Raw genomic sequence first — 19,872 nt, forward strand, 5'->3', positions numbered from 1 at the left:
GGTGAAAAGTGTCTGGAATTTTATCTTTGTACTGATCATGTGTGTATGTACATGTGTCTATGTATATATATATAATATATATATATGTATATATATAAATGTACATATATTTATATGATATCAAAATTGATCACCATTTGTTTTAAAACATTCTATATTTTCCCTTATTCTGTATTCATTTATTTCAGTCATACAAATATTTTAAATTTTTATATTCAATATTTTTTATTTTACTTCTAAGATCTTTTTCAACTTTATATAGTTAAAATTATACCCCTAGCGAAGCTATGAAAAGTATTTGATCTTTATTTTTTATATAAAATTTGAATAGACAGTTTCTGAACATTTGCTAAGTACCTATTATATGTGAGGGACTGTGCTAAGCATTTAGGATGAAAAGAAATGAAAGAAGGGATACCCTAATGTCACAGAGATGATATTCCAATGAGGAAAACAACATGAGACAAAGATGCATAGAAAAAAATAGAGGATAACTTGAAGATTATCAACAGAAGGAATACAGTATTATCAAGAAAAATAACAAAAGTTTTCTTATGAAAGGTGGCATTTTAGCAGAAATTTGAAGGAAGTTTGGAAACGCATGAGAAACAAATGAGAAGGGAGAAAATTCCAGTAATGAGACTGACAGGGAAAATGCTGGGAAATAGGAGATAGAGTACTCTGTTCAAAGAACAGTAAAGAATCCAGAGTCACTGGATAATATACTATGTAGGAGTAAGTAAATTTAAAAACAATATAAATGCAAAAGAGTGTCTTATCTAGAGTTTTGTACATCAAACAGATTTTAAATTTGAGTTTGCAAGTGACAGAGAGCCACTGGAGTTTATTGAATAGGCATATGACATAGTCAAATATGAGCTTTGGGAAAATCAGTTTTATAGCTGACTGGAGAGTGGACTACAATAGAGACTTGATAAAATTTAGACTGTTGAAATAGGTCAGGTGTGAGGAATTGCACCAGGATTATCACAGTTTCAGAAGAGAAGAATGTATACAAGAAATGTGTTATAGAGAAGAATACAAATTATATACAAGGGATGTTACAAAGGTAAAATTGACTGAACTTGGCCACAAATTGTTTATGAGGATATTGAGACAGAAAGAGAAATTGAATAAATTACTTGCTTTGCAATTCTGGATGACTGAGAGGATGGTAGTGTCCTTGACAATAATAGATATGTTTGTACTCAGGAAGGAATATTTTGATAGAAAAGTAATCCAAGGGGGGCAGCTAGGTAGCACAGTGTATAGAGCACTGGCCCTGGGTTCAGGAGAACCTGAGTTCAAACCTGGCCTAAGATGCTTACTACCTATATAACTCTGGGTAAGCCACTTAACCCTCATTGTCCAGCAAAAAAAAAGAAAAAGAAAGCAATCCGGTTCTGTACATATTGTATTTGAGATGTATATAGGATGTCTAATTTGAGATGTATAAGAAGCAGGTGTATATATGAGACTAAAGGTCAAGAGAGAGTTTAAGGCAAGATAAGTAAATATAATGATTAACAGAGATGATAAATGAATCCTACTGAAGTGATGAGATCAATAGGTGTGTGAAAAAATAATTAATAATGAATATCTAGGAGAAATCCTGAACCAGTTTTCTCCCCTTCTCCAGTTTGTGAAAAACCTGCAGCTTAACAAAAGGAATGAAAATTGCCTTTTCTGATTAGATGGGGGAAGGGGAACACAATATGACCACCCCCCCCAAGTCATGTCAATCAATGGAACTGAATGATGCTAATCAATTAGCTTAGATCAATGTGTGGTGACCCACCTTTACCTGAAGGAGGATAAAAATCCCTGGAGACACAAGGGTTGCTCTCTTACTCTCTTATCCTTGGTATGCTCTCCCCAGCCCCATTTCCTGGGATCCCATGCTAGGTGCGTAACTAGTGGAGAAGCTATTCAGACATGTGGTCAAATTAATAATAAATGTTTGCTGCCAAAACTGGTATAATAGTCTCTAATTTACAAGTAATAATATCTTAGAAACCCCAGCCTATTACCTAAGTGATTTAGAACAGAAACAAGTGTATCCCCCAAATATTTCAAATGACACAAATAAAATAATATAGAGGTATAACTGAAAAAGGCGAAGAACTGAGGTGCATTGCACACACAATTAGCAGGTGTGACTTTAATAAACATTCAGGAAAAAAAGAACTGTGGAAGCTAGATGCAGATTGAACTATAATATTTCTACTTTTTTGTTTTTCTTTTTTGAGGTTTTCCCCTTTTTCTCTGATTCTTCTTTCACAGGATGAGTAATGCAGAAATATGTTTAATGTGATTGTACATATATAACCTGTATCAGATTGCTTGCTATATTGGGGATGGGGGAGGGAAGGAGAAAAATTTGGAACTAGTAATCTTATAAAAACAAATGTTGAAAACTATTTCTACATGTAATTAGAAAATAAAAATAATAAAACACACAAAAATAAAAATTCAGGAAATTAATAACTTAAGATAAAGCATTTTCATGTGAATCTGGTCAGAAGCTCGACTATGGAGAATTAAGAAGAAAGAGGAAAGGAAGGTAGTAGTGCCAGCTATTCTACAAGGATAACTTTAGAAAGGAGTTTGGTTACAAAAGGGAGGAGAGATATCAGAAAACTGGTGGGGATGGATGCTTCAATTGAGAGTATTTTAAGGATACTAGAAAATTGTATATTTGTATTTATTTAGAGTTTGAATATGATATTTTTCCAATTGTATGTAAAACATTTTAACATTATCTTCTTTCCTTCCTTCCCATTCCATGAGATGGCAAGCAATTAGATTTATGTCATAAATATGCAGTCAAGCAAAACATATTTCCATATGAGCCAAGTTGAAAAGGAAAAGAGACCAAAATCATTCAAGAAAAAAAATAGTTTAAAAAGTATGCATCAAATCTGAAGGAAGACTACACTCAGTTCTTTCTCTGCAAGTGGATCACATTTTTATCATAAGTCCTTCAGAATTATCTTGGGTTATATGGCCAAATCATTAAAAAATCATCAAACATTATTGCTGTTAGGTTGTGCACTATTCTGGTTCTGCTCACTTTTACTTTTCTTTCTTTCTTTCTTTCTTTCTTTCTTTCTTTCTTTCTTTCTTTCTTTCTTTCTTTCTTTCTTTCTTTCTTTCTTTCTTTCTTTCTTTTTTTTTTGGTGAGGCTATTTGGGTTAAGTGACTTGCCCAGGGTCACACAGCTAGTAAGTGTCAAGTGTCTGAGGCTGGATTTGAACCCAGGTCCTCCTGATTTGAGGGCCAGTACTCTATCCACTGCACCACCTAGCTGCCCCTGCTCACTTTCTTTTGCATTAGTTCATATAAGTCTTTCCAGGTTTTTCTGAAAAATTCCTGCTCCTCATTTCTTATCGCCCAATATGATTCCTTCACAATTATATATAACTTGTTCACCCACCCTCAAATTGATGGAAATCCCTTCAACTTCAGGTTCTTTGCCTCAAAACAAAAGCTGCCATAAATAGTTTGTACATGTAGATTCTTTTATTTAAAAAAATTCTCTTTGGAATACAGACCAGGCAGTGGTATTACTGAGTAAAAGGGTATGCACTGTTTTTTATCCCTTTGGATACGATTTTAAATTTCTCTAAAAATGGATGTATCTATTCACAACTTCACTAACAATGTTTAGTGTCCTAATTTCCCATATCCCCTCTAGCATGTAGCATTTTCTGTCATATTAGCCAATCTAATAGGTATTAGGTGGCACCTTCAAGTTGCTTAATTTGCATTTCTCTAATCAATAATGACAGAGTATTTTTTCCTATGACCATAGAGAGCTTTTTTTCTTAATCTGAAAACTGCTTGTCCATATTTTTTGACCATTTTTCAAGTGTGGGATGACATATTCTTATATTTTTGGCTTAGTTCTCTCTAGATTTAAAAAAAAGCAGGGCTTTTTTAAGAAAAAACTTGCTGTAATTTTATTTTCACATTTCTGGTTACTGTGGATTTTTCTCCATCCTATTTCTATCTGATTTATCCTTGTCTCTCTCCATGTTATGTCTTCTTGGAAGTGTTTTTATTCTGATAACTGACATCAATAATCTGCCCTCCCCTTCTATCAGCTCTACCACATTCTTATATCTCCTTCCTCTTCCACTTCCACATAGGGTAAGACAGATTTCCATATCCAACAAAGTGTATATGTTATTCCCTCTTTGAGCCAGTTCTGATAAGAGTAAAGTTCAAGCTTTCTGCCTCCTCCCGTCTTCCTCTCCACTCTAAATGCTATTTTGCACCTTTTTACATGAGATAATTTTCCCCATTCTACCTCTTCCACCTCCTTTCTCCATGTATATCCTTATTTCTTTTCTTTTAAAAATTTTTTTTAATGTTTTTCTTTATTTTTAAAATTTTTTTAAACCTTTTATCCCCTGGGCATTGAGGTGACTTGCCTAGGGCCACAGTAAGCAGCAAGTGTCTGAGACTGGATTTGAACTCAGGTCCTCCTGAATCCAGAGCCAGTGCTTTATGTACTGTGCCATCTATTTTCCCCTTTTAAAAAAGATTTATTATTATTATTTTTATATCCTTATTTCTTACCCCTTAATTTTATGTTTTTTAAAATTTCATCTCATAATATCTGTTCCTTTCTTGCCCCTTAATTTTATTTTTTTGATATCATCTCATCATAATCAACAGAAAATCCTATTGAACCAATTTTGGTATCTCTTTGATATTTACCTATTTATGCTTTCTTTGTCCCTTGTATTTTAAAGTCAAATTTTCTATTAGCTCTGTTTTATTTTTTCCATCAGGAATGCCTGGAAGTACTCTATTTCATTAAATACCCATTTTTTCCATGAAGGATAATACACAGTTTTACTGAATTGGCAATTATTTGTTGTGATCCTAGCTCCTTTGCCTTTCAGAATACCATATTCTAAGCCCTAACATCCTTTATGGTAAAAGCTGCTAAATCTTGTCTAATCCTTATTGTGGTTGCATGTATTTAATTAATTCCTTTCTGGCTGCTTACAATATTTTCTCTGACTTGGGAGGTCAGGAATTTAGCCATAATATTCCTGGGAATTTTTGTTTTGACATCTTTTTCAGTAAGGGATTGGTAGGTTCTTTAAATTTCTATTTACCTTCAGGTTCTATATTACTGGGGCACTGAAGATTTCTTAAATATGATATGTAGGCTTTTAAAAAAATATCATGGGGCGGCTAGGTGGCACAGTGGATAGAGCACCGACCCTGGAGTCAGGAGTACCTGAGTTCAAATCTGGCCTCAGACACTTAACACTTTCTAGCTGTGTGACCTTAGGCAAGTCACTTAACCCCAATTGCCTCACACACACACACACACACAAAACAAAAAAATATCACTTACAGGTGGCATAATATTTCTTAAATTATCTAATCTCAATCTATTTTCTAAATCAATTTTTCTAATGACATACTTCACAGTTTATTCTATATTCTTTATTCTTCTGACCTTATTTATTTTATTTTTTTCTTGATGTCTCATGTCTTTAGCTTTCAGTTGGTCAATTCTAATTTTTAAGGAATTATTTTCTTTAGCAAGATTTTGCCCATTTCCCCATTTGGACCATTCTACATTTTAAGGAATAATTTTCTTCATTAAGTTTTTTTTAACCTCCTTTTTTCTTTGGCTGATTCTCTTTTTAAAAATTTCTCTACTTCATTGGATTTTCGTGCTTCTTTTTTCATTTATTGAGAATTTTATTTTCCCCCGATTACATGTTAAAACAATTTTTATGTCCCTTTTTAAAACTTTGTGGTCCAAATTTTCTTCACTCCCTCCTCCCCTTAAGAATGGAAGCAATAAGGAGATCATTTTCCAACAAAGGATAACTTAGAAGGTCAGAAGGAGGGAGCTGCTGTGCTGATACAGGAGTGGATCCTAACCACACAGTCACCCTGAAACAGATCCATTCCCAAGAAAGCCTCTCTAGCAAAAGAAAACACCAGATCCTCTGAGTAAGTTGCAGCACCAGTGGCACCTGGAAGTAAGCTTATGTTCTGGTGAGAGGGCTGAGCCCTTGGCAGGGGAGAAATTACAGGGGTCTCTGCTGGTGCTGAGGTGGAAGTTGTGTTTTTCAAGCATGTTGGGAACCAAGAGGTAGATTTGAGTATCAGTATCCCAAGTGGGGCACAGGTTCATCAGAGCTGACAACCAGAGCACACAAAGCTGGTTGATTAGCAAGTTGGCCTTGGGTTATCTACAGACTAGGGAACAGGCCAGGCCAGTGAAGAACGTGCTCTTCCTTAAATCATACCAGCTGGGACCCCTTGAAGCTTGGGAGAGTGCAGCCTGGAAGCAGTACACTACTTTAAGGAACCAAAAATCAAGTAAAAGGAAGGCCAAATGAGCAGACAGAGAAAGGTGAGGACCATAGAATGTTTCTTTAGTGACAGGGAAGATCGAAGTGGAACCTCAGAGGAGGATGGCAACATCAGGACCTATCTAAAGCTTGAAAGAAAAATATGAATTGGTCTCAGGCCATAGAGGTGCTCAAAAAGGACTCTGAAGATAAAGATGGAGAGGTAAAGGAAAAAAATGGAAAGAGAAATGAGGGTGATGCAGGAAAGACATGAAAAAAAGTCAACAGCTTGAAAAGCCAAAAGGAGAAGGAGAAACAAAAACTCTGATGAAAATAATTGCCTAAGAATTAGGATTGAACAAATGGAATCTAGAGACTTTATGAGAAACAAAGACATAATAAAGCAAATACAAATGAGTAAAAAAAAATAGAGGGCAATATCTTCTTGGAAAAACTGCTGACCTGGAAAATAGATCCAGGAGAGATGATTTGAAAATCATTGGTCTACCTGAAAACCATGATCAAGGAAAGAGCTTAAACATCATCTTCCAAGAATTTGTCAGGGAAAATTGCCCTGATATTCTTGAAGAAGAAGGTAAAATAGAAATTGAAAGAATCCACTGATCACCTCCTGAAAGAGATCCCAAAAGGAAAACTCCCCGGAATATTATAGCCTATTTTCAGAGCTCCCAGGTCAAGGAGAAAATATTGCAAACTACCAAAAAGAAAGAATTCAAGTACTGTGGAGCCCCAGTCAGGATAGCACAAGATCTAGAAGCTTCTACATTAAGGGATTAGAGAACATGGAATATGATATTCTGGGGGGCAAAGGAATCGGGATTACAACCAAGAATCACCTATGCAGAAAAACAGGGTATAATCTTTCAGAGGAAAAAATGAGTCTTCAATGCAAAAGAGGACTTTCAGGTATTTGTGATAAAAAGATTTGAACTGAATGGAAAATACAAGACTCTAGAGAACCATAAAAAGGTGGATTTGGGTGACATGCCTGGGGTCATGAAGTGGGTGAATGTCTTGTTTCTAAGGCTGGATTGGGGCTGGGGTCCTCCTGGGTCCAGGGTGAATATTTTGTCCACTGTGTCACCTAGCTGATCCATGATAACATTTTTAGGGTAAAATTGAAGGTTGACAGGACTGCACTTGAGGAGGGGAAAGGGGAAAGGTATTATGGGGTGAAATCCCACAGAAAAGAAACAGGAAAGGACTTATAGAATAGGGTAAGAGATGTGGGAGCAACAGGGCAGTAAATGAACTTCACACTCATCAGAATAGGCTCAAAGACCTTAATCTCATCAGAATTGGCTCAAGGAGGGAATAAGATAATAACTCAATTGGGTGGAGTAATATTTCTAACCCTGCAAGAAAATAGGAGGGAAAGGGATAAAGAGGGAGGGAAAAAAGAAGGGAGGGCAAATTGGGGGAGGAGACAATAAGAAGCAAATCCCTTTGTAAGAGGGATAGGGTGAAACAAGATGGATAATAGAGTAAATATCATGAGGAAGGGAATAAGAAGGAATGAAACAGGTAACAATAGTTATTGTGAAAAAGAGAAAAAGAAAAATTGTACAAAAGTATTTATAGCAACTCTTGGTGGTGGCTAAGATTTGGAAATCATTGGAATGTCAATCAATTGGGGAATGACTAAAGAAGCTATGGTATGTGATTGTAATGGAGTGTTATTATGCTGTGAGAAGTGACAGGCAAGATGATTTCAGAGAAACCTGGAGAGACTCATATGAACTCATTTTTAGTGAAGTGAGTAGAACTAGGAGGACACTGTGCACAGGGACAGCACTATTGTTCTATGAGCAATTGAGAATGACTTGACTACAATCAGCAATGCAGTGATCCAAGACAATTATCAAGGGACTAATGATGAAGCATACTATCCACTCCCTGAGAAAGAACTGGAATTGATTGAAAACAGAATAAAAAACAAACAAAAAGAATTCAAGCAATTAAATATGTTATACATGTGTAGTCATACAAAATATTTCTGCATTATTCAGGTTGTGGAAGAAATCAGACTAAAATATATATATATATATCAGTAAAAGAAACTAAAAAAAAAATGCTCCAATCTGTATTCAGCCAATATCAATTCTTTCTCAGGAAATGGATCACTTTTTTCATAAATCTTTCAGAGTTGTCTTCAATCGTCGCATTACTGAGAATACCCAATTCATTCATAAATGACTATCTTACAATATGGCTGTTACTTTGTGTACAGTACATTTCACTTTGCATCAGCTCATGTAAATCTTTCTAGGTTTGTCTGAGAGAATACTGCTCATCATTTTACAATTACTGTTGCTAACTGAATTTCTCACCACCCTACTCCCACCTTAGGTCATTTACTTTATTCTCTATCTCTTTTCACCCTTTATCTCCTCAAAGTTATTTTCCATTTGACTGCTCCCTCCCCCAATCTGCCTTCCCTTCTATCATCACCACCACCCCCTTAAGCCCTGCCCCTCCTACTTTCCTTCAGGTTAAGTTATATTACTATACCCAATTGAGTGTGTGTGTGTTATTCCCTCTGTGAGACAATTCTGATAAGAGTAAATTTCACTCACTCCCTAGAAAAACACCAATATTCCCATCCACTGTATAAGCTTTTTCTTGCTTATTTTATATGAGATATTTTTACCCTATTCTACTTCTCCCTTGATCTTTCTCCCAGGGCATTCCTCTCTCACACCTGAATTTTATTTTTTAAAAGATATCATCCCTTCATATTCAAATCACACCTTTGCCCTCTGCCTAAATATATTCCATTCCCCTGCCCTAATAATCAGGAATGTCTTAGGAATTAAAAGTATCATCTTCTCATGTAGGAATGTAAACAGTTTAACCTTTTAATATCCCTTGTGATTTCATTTTCTGTTTACATTTTCATGCTTCTTGAGAGTCTTGCATTTGAAAGTCAAATTTTCTATTCAGCTCAGATCTTTTCATCAAGAATACCTGAAAGTCCTCTCTTTCATCGAATTTCCATTTTTCCCTGAAGGATTATACTGTTTAGCTGGGTAGGTTATTCTTGGTTGTAATCCCAGTTCCTTTGCCCTCCTGAATATCATATTCCAACCCCTCTGATTCTTTAATGTAGAAGTTGTTAAATCTTGTGTTATGCTCATTGTGGGATCCATAATACTTGAAATGTTTCTTTCAGGGTGCTTGTAATATTTTATCCTTGACCTAGGAGCTTTAGAATTTCAGTATGATGTTCCTGGGAGTTTGCATTTTATGATCTGTTTTAGCAGATGATTCGTGGATTTTTCAATCTCTATTTAGCCATATTCTAGAATATCTGGGCAACCTGGGCAATTTTCCTTGACAATTTGTTGGAAGATGATATCTAGGATATTTTATTTTATTTTTTATTATCATGGCTTTAAGGTAGTCCAACAATTTTCAAATTATCTCTCCTGGATCTATTTTCCAGGTCAGTTGTTTTTCCAATGATATATTTCACATTGCCTTATATTTTTTCATTCTTTTGGTTTTCTTTTGTTGTGTTTTGATTTGTCATAAAGTTATTAATTTCCATTTGCTTAATCCTAATTTTAAGGTGTTATTTTCTTCAAAAGAGCTTTTGTACCTCCTTTTTTTATTTGGACAATTAGGCTTTTCAAGGCGTTCTTTTCCTCCTTGGCTTTTTGGACTTTTTTCATAACAGTATTTTATTATTTTCCAGTTACATGTAGAGATATTTTTCAACATTTAATAAGATTTCTAGTTTCAAAATTTCTCCCTCCCTCCCCCCTCCCCAAGTTAGCAAGTCATCCGATATAGGTTATATTTTTATAATCACATTAAACATATTTCTGAATTAGTCATGCTGTGTAAGAAGAATCAGAGCAAAAAGGAAATACCTCAAAAAACAAAATAGAAATAGTATGGTTTAATCGGAATCTAGTTTCCATAGTTTTTTTTTGTTTTGTCTTTTTCTGGATTTGGAGAGCATTTTCCATCATGTATCCTGTGAAACAATCTTGGACCATTGTATTGCTGAGAAGAGTCAAGTATATTACTGTTGATTAATGCACAATGTTGTTGATACTGTGTATAATGTTCTCCTGGTTCTGCTCATCTCACTCAGCATCAGTTCATGTAAGTCCTTCCAGGTTTTCCTGAAATCTGCCTGCTCATTGTTTCTTCCAGCACAATAGTATTCCATTATATTCATATAAAACAACTTGTTCAGCCATTCCCCAATTGATGGTCATCCCCTCAATTTCCAATTCCTTGCCACCACAAAAATAACAGCTAAAAGTATTTTTGTACATGTGGGTCCCTTTCCGTTTTTGATTATCTCTTTTGGAAAAAAGACCTAATGGTATTATTGCTGGGTCAAATGGTATACACAGCTTTATAGCCCTTTGGACATAGTTCCAAACTGCTCTCCAGAATGGTTGGATCAGTTCACAGCTCCAACAACAAAGCATTAGTCTTCCAATTATTCCACAGCTTCTCCAACATTTATTATTTTCCTTTTTTGTCATATTAGCCAATCTGATAGGTGTCAGGTAGTGTGCCTCAGAGTTGTTTTAATTTGCTTTTCTCTAATCAATAGAGATTTAGATCATTTTTTCATATGGCAATAGATAGCTTTGATTTCTTCATCAGAAAACTGCCTGTTCATATCCTTTGATCATTTCTCAAATGGGGAATTACTTGGATTCTTCTTTTATTTTTTTTTTTTTGTAGCACAATGAAGGTTAAGTAACTTGCCCAGGGTCACACAGCTAGTAAGTGTCAAGTGTCTGAGGCGGGATTTGAACTCAGGTACTCCTGAATCTAGCGCCGGTGCTTTATCCACTGTACCACCTAGCTGCCCCTGGATTCTTATAAATTGGATTTAGTTCCCAATATATTTTCAAAATGAAGCCTTTATAAGAAATACTGGTTATAAAATTTTTTTCCCAGCTTTCTATCTCCCTTTTAATTTTTGATGCATTGCTTCTGTTTATGCAAAAACTTTTAAATTTAATGTAATCAAAATCATCCATTTTGCATTGCATAATATTCTTTATCTCTTGTTTGGTCATAAACTATTTCCTTTCCCTAAGTCTGAGAGGTAAACTATTCCTTCGTCTCCTAATTTATTTATGGTATCACCTTTTATGTTTAAATCATGTACCCATTTTGGACTTATTTTAGTTTAAGGTGTAAGATGTTGTTCTATGCCTAGTTTCTGCCATACTATCTTCCAGGATTCCCAGCAGTTTTTGTCAAATACTGAGTTCCTATCTCAGAAGCTGGATTCTTTGGGTTTATCAAACAGTAGAATACTAAAGTCATTTACTACTGTGTCTCCTGTGCCTAACCTATTCCATTGATCTACCCCTCTATTTCTTAGCCAGTACCAAATAGTTTTGATGACTGCCACTTTATATCAAAGATTCAGATTTGGTACAGCTAGCCCACCTTCCTGTGAATTTCCTTTTCATTATTTTGCTTGATATTCATGACCTTTTGTTTTTCTGGATGAATTTTGTTTTTTCCAGCTTTATAAAATAATTTTTTATGTAGTCTTATTGGTATGGCACTGAATAAGTAAAGCAAATTAATATAGGTAGAATTGGCTTTTTGTACCTCTTTTACCATTTGATGTAGTTTGCTTTTTAAGGTATTATTTTCTTCCTTATTTCTTGTGGCTCCTTTACCAAACGTGTTTATGAAAATGAAAAGAATGAAAAAAAGAAGAAAATGGAAACTAACTCATTGGAAAAACAACTGAACTGGCAAATAGATAAAAGAAAATTAATTCAAGACTTATTGAATTTCCTGGAAACTGTGGTCAAAGAAAGAACCTCACCATCATACTTCCAAAAATTATCATGGAAATCTGCCTTGATATCCTAGAAACAGAAGGTAAAATATAAATAGAAATAATCTACTAATCATCTCCTGAAATAGTTCCTAAAAGATAGGCTTCAAGGAATATTATAGCCTAATTTCAGAGCTCTGAGGTCAAGGAGAAAACATTGCAAGTAGCCAGGAAAAAAACAAAACACAACAATGGAGCCATACCAGGATAAGACAAGATTTAGCAGTTTCTATATTAAAGGATTTGATGCCTTAGAAAATGCTATCCTGATTATTTTATTATGAAGACATTCAAACATACCTGATTTTAAAAAGACTATGACATAATATTTGATTTTCAGAAAAAGATTCAAAAGAAGCATAAAAGGGTAAATATGAAGAATAAATCATAAAGAATTCAATAAAGTTAGATCATTTACATTCTAATATTTGAAGATGATAAGAATTTTTCGTTATTGAAACAGGAGTTGATTATAATGGGATGATTTAAAAATAAAATTAAGTGGCAAGAAAAAGGGATTCACTTGGATAGGGATAAAGGGAGCAGAGGAATGGGAGAAATAGTCTCACATAAAAGAGTCACAAAAGAAAGAGCTTTTAGAGTTAAGGGGGAAATGGGGGACAGAAGGAAATGCTTGAACATTATTCCCATTGAAATTGGCCCACAGAGGGGAATAATACACACACTAAGTTAGGTATAGAAATTTATCTTAACCTAAATGAAAGTAGGAGGGGAAGATATTAAGAAAAGTGTAGTGCAAAAAGAATAGAAGGTGAATTAGGGAGGTGGTTGTCAGAAGAAAAACAGAATTTTGAGCAGATCCAGGGTAAAAATATAGAGCAATATAAGAAGGAAAATAGTTTGGAAGGAAATATAGAATTAATAATAATAACTGTGTATATGAACTCACCTATAAAATAGAATTGTATAGCAAAATAGATTAAAAACTACATTCCAATGATATGTTCTTTACAAAAAAAAACCACACACTTGAAACAAAGAGGCACATACAGAGTAAAAATAAAGGACTGAGACAGAATATATTCTGCTTCAGTTTAGCTTAAAAACAGGGTATTTATAATAATCTCCAACAAAGGAAAAAAAACAAAAATAGATCTAATTGAAGGAGATATTCAGGGAAACTACATTTTACTAAAAAGTAACAGACATGGGGCAGCTAGGTGGTGCAGTGGATAAAGCACTGGCCCTGGATTCAGGAGTACCTGAGTTCAAATCCAGCCTCAGACACTTTACATTTCCTCTCTGTGTGACCTTGGGCAAGTTACTTAACTCCCATTGTCCCACAAAACAAAACAAAAACAAAAGTAACAGACAATGAAGTAATGATATCAATAGTGACCATATACCAAATAGTATAGCATGCAAATTATTAAAGGAAAAGTTAAATGAGTTACAATAGAAAATAGACCTAAACTTTACTAATACGGAAATTTCATTTTCCCTTCTCCAAACTAGTTAAAACTAACCATAATATAAACAAGAAAGAAGTCAAAGCAATGAATAGAATTTTAGAAAAAAAATAATATGGTGGTCAATTGGAAAAAATGAATTGAAAGAGCAAGGAATATACCTTTTGCTTGGCTTTACATGGCATCTTCACAAAAATGAACATTTTAGGGCATAAAACTTCATAACTAAATGCAAAAAACAAGAAACATTAAATGCATCCTTTACAGACCTTAATACAATAAAATTACACTCAGTAAATGGCTATGGATTAAAATTTATTGGAAATTAAATTATATAATCCCAAATAATGAATGAGTCAAAGAATAAGTCATAAAAACTATCAATTTTATTAGAGAGAATGACAATAATGTGATAGTATAACAAAATTTGTGGAATACAGACAAAGCTTTATTTAGGGATAATTTTATATCTCTAAACATCTACATAAAAAGAAAAAAGAACTGATTTATGAATCAGGTATACAGTTAATAAACTATTAAAAGAATAAATTTAATATCCCCAATTAAAGACAAAAATTGAAAGTGAGAAAACTATTGGCATAATAAATAAAACTATGAACTGGTTCTATTTTTACAAGGAAAAAATAGATAAACCACTGTTTAATTTATTTAAGAAAAAGAAAGAAAACAATTACCAATATAAAAATGAAAAAAAAAAACAAAGGTAAAATTTAAGCCATTAATTATTAGGAGCTACTTTGCCCAATTATATTCCAACAGTCTAAATGAAAGAGATGAATACTTACAAAAAGATCCATCAACCTGATTAATAGAAGAATTACAATATTCGAACAATGCTATCTTAGAAAAATAATTTGAACAAGGCATCAATGAATTCCCTAAGAAAAAATTTCCAGGATCACATGGATTCACATGATAATACAATAACAACAAAAAATAAAGAACTATTTATTACAATACTATATAAACTATTTGAGGAAATAGGAAAAGGAGTCCCACCAAATTCCTTTTATAACATAAATATAATTCAGATGGATCTGTAGGATAGAGTGATGCAGGTGACCTTGCACATCCCTCCCTATATTTCTTAAATAAATTGAGAAGAACGTTAGTCTTCCCCCAATTAATAAATGACCAAAGGATATAACATTTTCAGAAGAAGGAACCAAAGATCTTTAATGTTATATGAAAAAGACTCTTAATACCTTTTGATTAGAGAAATGCAAGTTGAAACAAAAATCTGAATTATTCCATCATGCTATCAAATTGTGTAATATGACAGGAAAGGAAAATGATAAATTTCAGAGTAGATGTGTGAAAATTGGGACACTAATGCACTGTTGGTTGAGTTCATCAAACAATTCTGTAGGGGTATAAAACCATGTATATCTTTTTATCCAGCAATAATACTCCTAGATCTGTATCCCAAAGAGATCAAAGAAAAAGGACAATGACTTGTATGTACAAAAATACTTATAGCATCTCTTTTTGTGGTGGCAAAGATTTAGAAATTGAGGTGATACCATCATTTTGGTAGTGGCTGAACCTGTTGATGGGATACTCTTGTGTTATGAGAAATGAGAAGAGGAATGTTTTTAGAAAAAAACAGGAAACCCTTAGAGGAACTGATGCAAAGTGAAGGGAGCAGAGCCAGGAGAACATTCTACATGTTAACAATAATACCCTATGGTCATCTTCTGTGAATGACTTAGCTATCCTCAGCAACAAAATGAGCAAAGACAGTTATGAAGGACTTCATGATGGAAAATTATATCCACCTCCCAAGAAAGAACTGATGGTATATGAATACAGATTGAAGTACACTTTAAAAATTTTTTTTTTGTTTCTTTTGTCTGTCTTTTCCTTTGTAACATGACTAATATGGAAATATGTCCTGCATGACTTCACATTTATAATCTCTATCAAATTGCCTTCACAAAGGGGAGGGAAGCAAAAGGAGAGAGTGATAGAATTTTGAATTCAAAATGTTTTTTTTAAAGATTGTCAAAATTATTTTCTATATAATTTCGAAATATTTAATGAAATTAAAATAATGTAAATTAAAATATTTAATGTAATTAAAATTACATAGTTCTTGTCACTTATTTTGTATGTTTGATTGATTATCTTTTAAAAATGTTCTTGTATGTGGATTTATCTCTTCTTATAAATTTTTTTTTTGTGAGGCAATTGGGGTTAAGTGACTTGCCACAGAGCTAGTAAGTGTAAAGTGTCTGAGGTCGGATTTGAACTCAGTTCCTCCTGAATCCAGGGTCGGTGCTCTATCCACTGTGCAACCTAGCTGCCCCTCTTCTTATAAATTAACATAGTCTTGGAAGTTTATTTTACTTTCATCAGAACTTGTCTCTTCAATTCCATCTCTGCACCATTGCCACATGAAATACCTAGTTAATGGGTACCTAACAAATGATTAACGATTCATTTATTGATCGATTTAATTCTTTCAGCTCAGAAAAGAGTATAATACCTAATCATCTCTCAGTCATGGCATGCATTGTATTGTAACCCTTTTTCCTAGATGTATATTTTTTTGGTTCTCTCTTTCTTTCATGCCCTACCCCATGTTGGATTCTCTAGGAACTATTCTGAAGGCTGACAATGATTAATGTTACTAAATACCAACAATTTATTTAGATGCAATTGAAACTATTAGTTCTGATCCATGTCTCCTGATCTGCTTATTTCTTGTTTCTTTGATCGATTTTTATTTTTTTTTATGCCATTCCATCCCTCAATTTTAAATCCTCTTAACATCTCAGGTATGCCTTTCAATGATTCCAACCACTTCCCATTTTCATAATTTGAATTACAATTATAGAGCAGAAGACCATCTTTTTTGAAGCTGATCTGTTGAACTATCAAAATCCATTCTGCATACCCCTGTCCTGTCTTCCTCCCTCCCATTCTTCTGTAATGTGTGAAAAGCACAACTGACAGGCTGCATACAGCATGTAAAACTCCCAAGTGCTTCTTGAAAATAATTAAAATAAAATTGGGTAAGATTTAACAAAATAAATTACAATAAACATAGGTAACATTACATTTTAAAACTGTCACTATGTGACCCTAAAGTATTCTCCTTACATATGGATTGCATGTCTCCTTTGGATTAGAGTTTCATACAATGCTACCAGAGTACTCACTTTCTGCTGGGTATACCAAACTCATGATATTCCTTAGTCTCCCCTTTCCCCCAGTGTTCTCTCATAACTGTCCAATCACCTCTCCCAAGTCAAGGGAAGAAACTGAATGACACTATTCTACTTCCCTTTTCAAGCCATGACTAAGTATTGCCTGACATATCATTTCCCTTTTGATGGGGGTGAGGTGGGAAGAATCTGTCTTTCCCCTAGAACATCTTTAATTTTTAGATTATTTCCTTACACTCTTTTTCAAGTTGATTATTTTGAGAGAGATCCTTTCTGTATTCTTCTAGTACACTATTTTAACATTGTTTCACTACTTGTCCTTTTGCTTCTGCATTTTTGCATTTTTATTATTTTGCATTATTTTTCAGAGAATCTAATATTGTAGATAGCTGTTCTGTCTTATATTCTAAATTCTTTAGTCTGTGGACAATTTAGTCTTTTTTTTGGGGGGGGGAAGGGCAATGAAGGTTAAGGGACTTGCCCAGGGTCACACAGCTAGTAAATGTCAAGTGTCTGAGGCCGCATTTGAACTCAGGTCTTCCTGAAATCTGGGCCAGTGCTTTATCCATTGTGCCATCTAGCTGCCCTGACAATTTAGTCTTTAGTCAATTCTTTAAACTTACTGAATTGTTCCATAAACTCTTAAATCCCTTCTCTTATTTCTTTAATATTTCGAATCATTTCTTTCATCGTCATTCTGATCCATTATAGAGGTTTCAGATGATGACACAGGTTAGACAGGTAAAAGTAATTTAATAGTATCTTACAGATAGTAAATAGAAGAACTAGAAATTGGACCCAGATCCTTTAATTTAATGTCCACTGTATTCCAGTCAACATAGCTAGAGTTAGCTTTGTATCAGTTCTGGCTTTTGTTAGATCATGCAATCATTGTTGCCTAACCACTTCTGCTGCTTCCCTGTGCTTGAGCAAGTTTATAGGAAGCTTTTGAAGGTACTTACATAAGTTAAGTGTGTAATCACACTGGCTGAAACAAATGCAATTGAGAAATTTCCCATTGGAACTGTGTTTGAGAAGGTGGTTAGAGAGGATCTCCTCCCCTCTCTATCCCCACAGAATATATTGTTCTATCCTATGGAGTCAGAATAAGATAATTAGGCAGATTGAGCCTGATTGAAATTTTATGATTTAGTTTTTATGAAGCAAAAATGAATATTGAATGTCTGACTTTCCAGTACATCAGACTTGCAACTTCATAGCATCCTTGTATCATAGGCCCATAAGGAAGCAGATGAAAAGAATTTTCAGAAATCCTTAGACAGGATGAATTTTAGATGTTTGACATAGGCCAGAGTTCAGCAGCCAGACCTATAGAAGGATTTTAGTGGTTTCCTATCCCTCAAATTCTACACAATAGGAGTTAGGTAAAGTGAGGAATAGACTAAATGAGCTAGCCCCTCTTTGGGAATCAGAGATGAAGGCCTCGGCCCTTCTATGTTTCTTTCCTCTCCTTTTCTAGAAAGTCTTCTTCAAGAAAATACAACCTAGGGGCGGCTAGGTGGCGCAGTAGATAAAGCACCTACCCTGGATTCAGGAGTACCTAAGTTCAAATCCAGCCTCAGACACTAAACACTTAATAGCTGTGTGACCCTGGGCAAGTCACTTAACCCCCATTGCCCTGAGCAAAATTAAAAAAAAAAAAAGAAAAGAAAATACAACCTGGATTATTGGGGACTCTAATATAAATTCAATGGAAAAATATATTTTAAAAAGGAAAAGCTTCATAACACTCCCATATATGGTAATGGAATTATTTTAAACTAACATCTTATAATCAGGTAAATTAACTGGATGTCATTTATAAGAGATACCAAATAGGACCATTCCTGTGGGACACTATTTATAAAACTGTAAGACATTTTTTTCACCAAATGTGTCTCCTACAATTCTAGAAATGGTGTGCAAAAATAGAACACTGAATTATAACTCTGTTCCCTTGGTGATTAAGCCCCATTTCCTGCACACCTCTCTCCAGAATTATGGTTTCTTCATTTGGATGAGAGCACTTCTTTTTGCCATTGCTTATCCCTGTGATAATCCGGTTCGAAGTCCCTCTGGTTTCAGGCTTTATTTTCCACGTGGAAGTGGGCACGCAGAGATTTGCAGAAAGTAAATTCATCTATACTCCATAGATTTTATTCACTTTGTAGGAAGAAAAGATGTGGGTTATTTCATTTTCATTTTTGTGCCTCCTAAAAATACACTAACATCATGCATTTTCTATGATGTGGGAATACATCTAATGATTCCCTGACCTGCCCCTAATCGCCCCCCCCCCCCCCCCCCCCCCCCGCCAACTAAACATAGAGGCTTCAAGCCAGGCCTTTTATTACCCAATAGCTGATCCAATATTGGAGGAAAATTTTTTTTGTTGTTAATGCCATTCAGGCCCTTTAGCCTCTTGATGCCTGGTGCAAATGCTGCCCAGGTAAGTCATCATACAGAATGGTTACCATGGATGCATAGAGGCCTAATTGCAAAGAATCAGTGGACTCCATTAGGGATTAGCAAATCAGTTCAGACAGAAAATAACCCTTTCTCTTTGGCATCCTCCAGCCATTATAGATGCAGACTTGAATGAATTCTTTGCAGCATTCTAAAAGTACCAGCAAATGTCATATAATACATAAATTATGCATATCATTCTTCTATATGTCTACCAAAGAGACCCATCGCATTGTACAAACAGGAAAAAATCAATATAATTTTGTCCAATCCCTTGCCTCTAAATGGAACTGTGTTCAGAGTTTTGTTTAACTTTTTTTCTTCTAAAGTTTTATGCACGTTTACCTCCAGTTTGCATGCTGATAATGAGACCATGAACTCAATATAATAGGATCTAGTTCACCTTATTCTGTTCCAGAGCCATAGACAATTTAGCATGAGATTATGCATAGCTCTGTGCAATGTCTTCACTGTAGCTGGAAAAATAGCTCGAAATACACCCCCTGCTAATGGTCAGTCATTATCATCATTGTCATTCTTAAAGGACAACATTTAGCCTTTTTTTTTTTCAAAAACTACACATACAGAATTTCAACCAC

This window comes from Dromiciops gliroides, chromosome 3, assembly GCF_019393635.1.
Source record: "Dromiciops gliroides isolate mDroGli1 chromosome 3, mDroGli1.pri, whole genome shotgun sequence".
In the NCBI taxonomy this organism is placed as follows: Eukaryota; Metazoa; Chordata; class Mammalia; order Microbiotheria; family Microbiotheriidae; genus Dromiciops; species Dromiciops gliroides.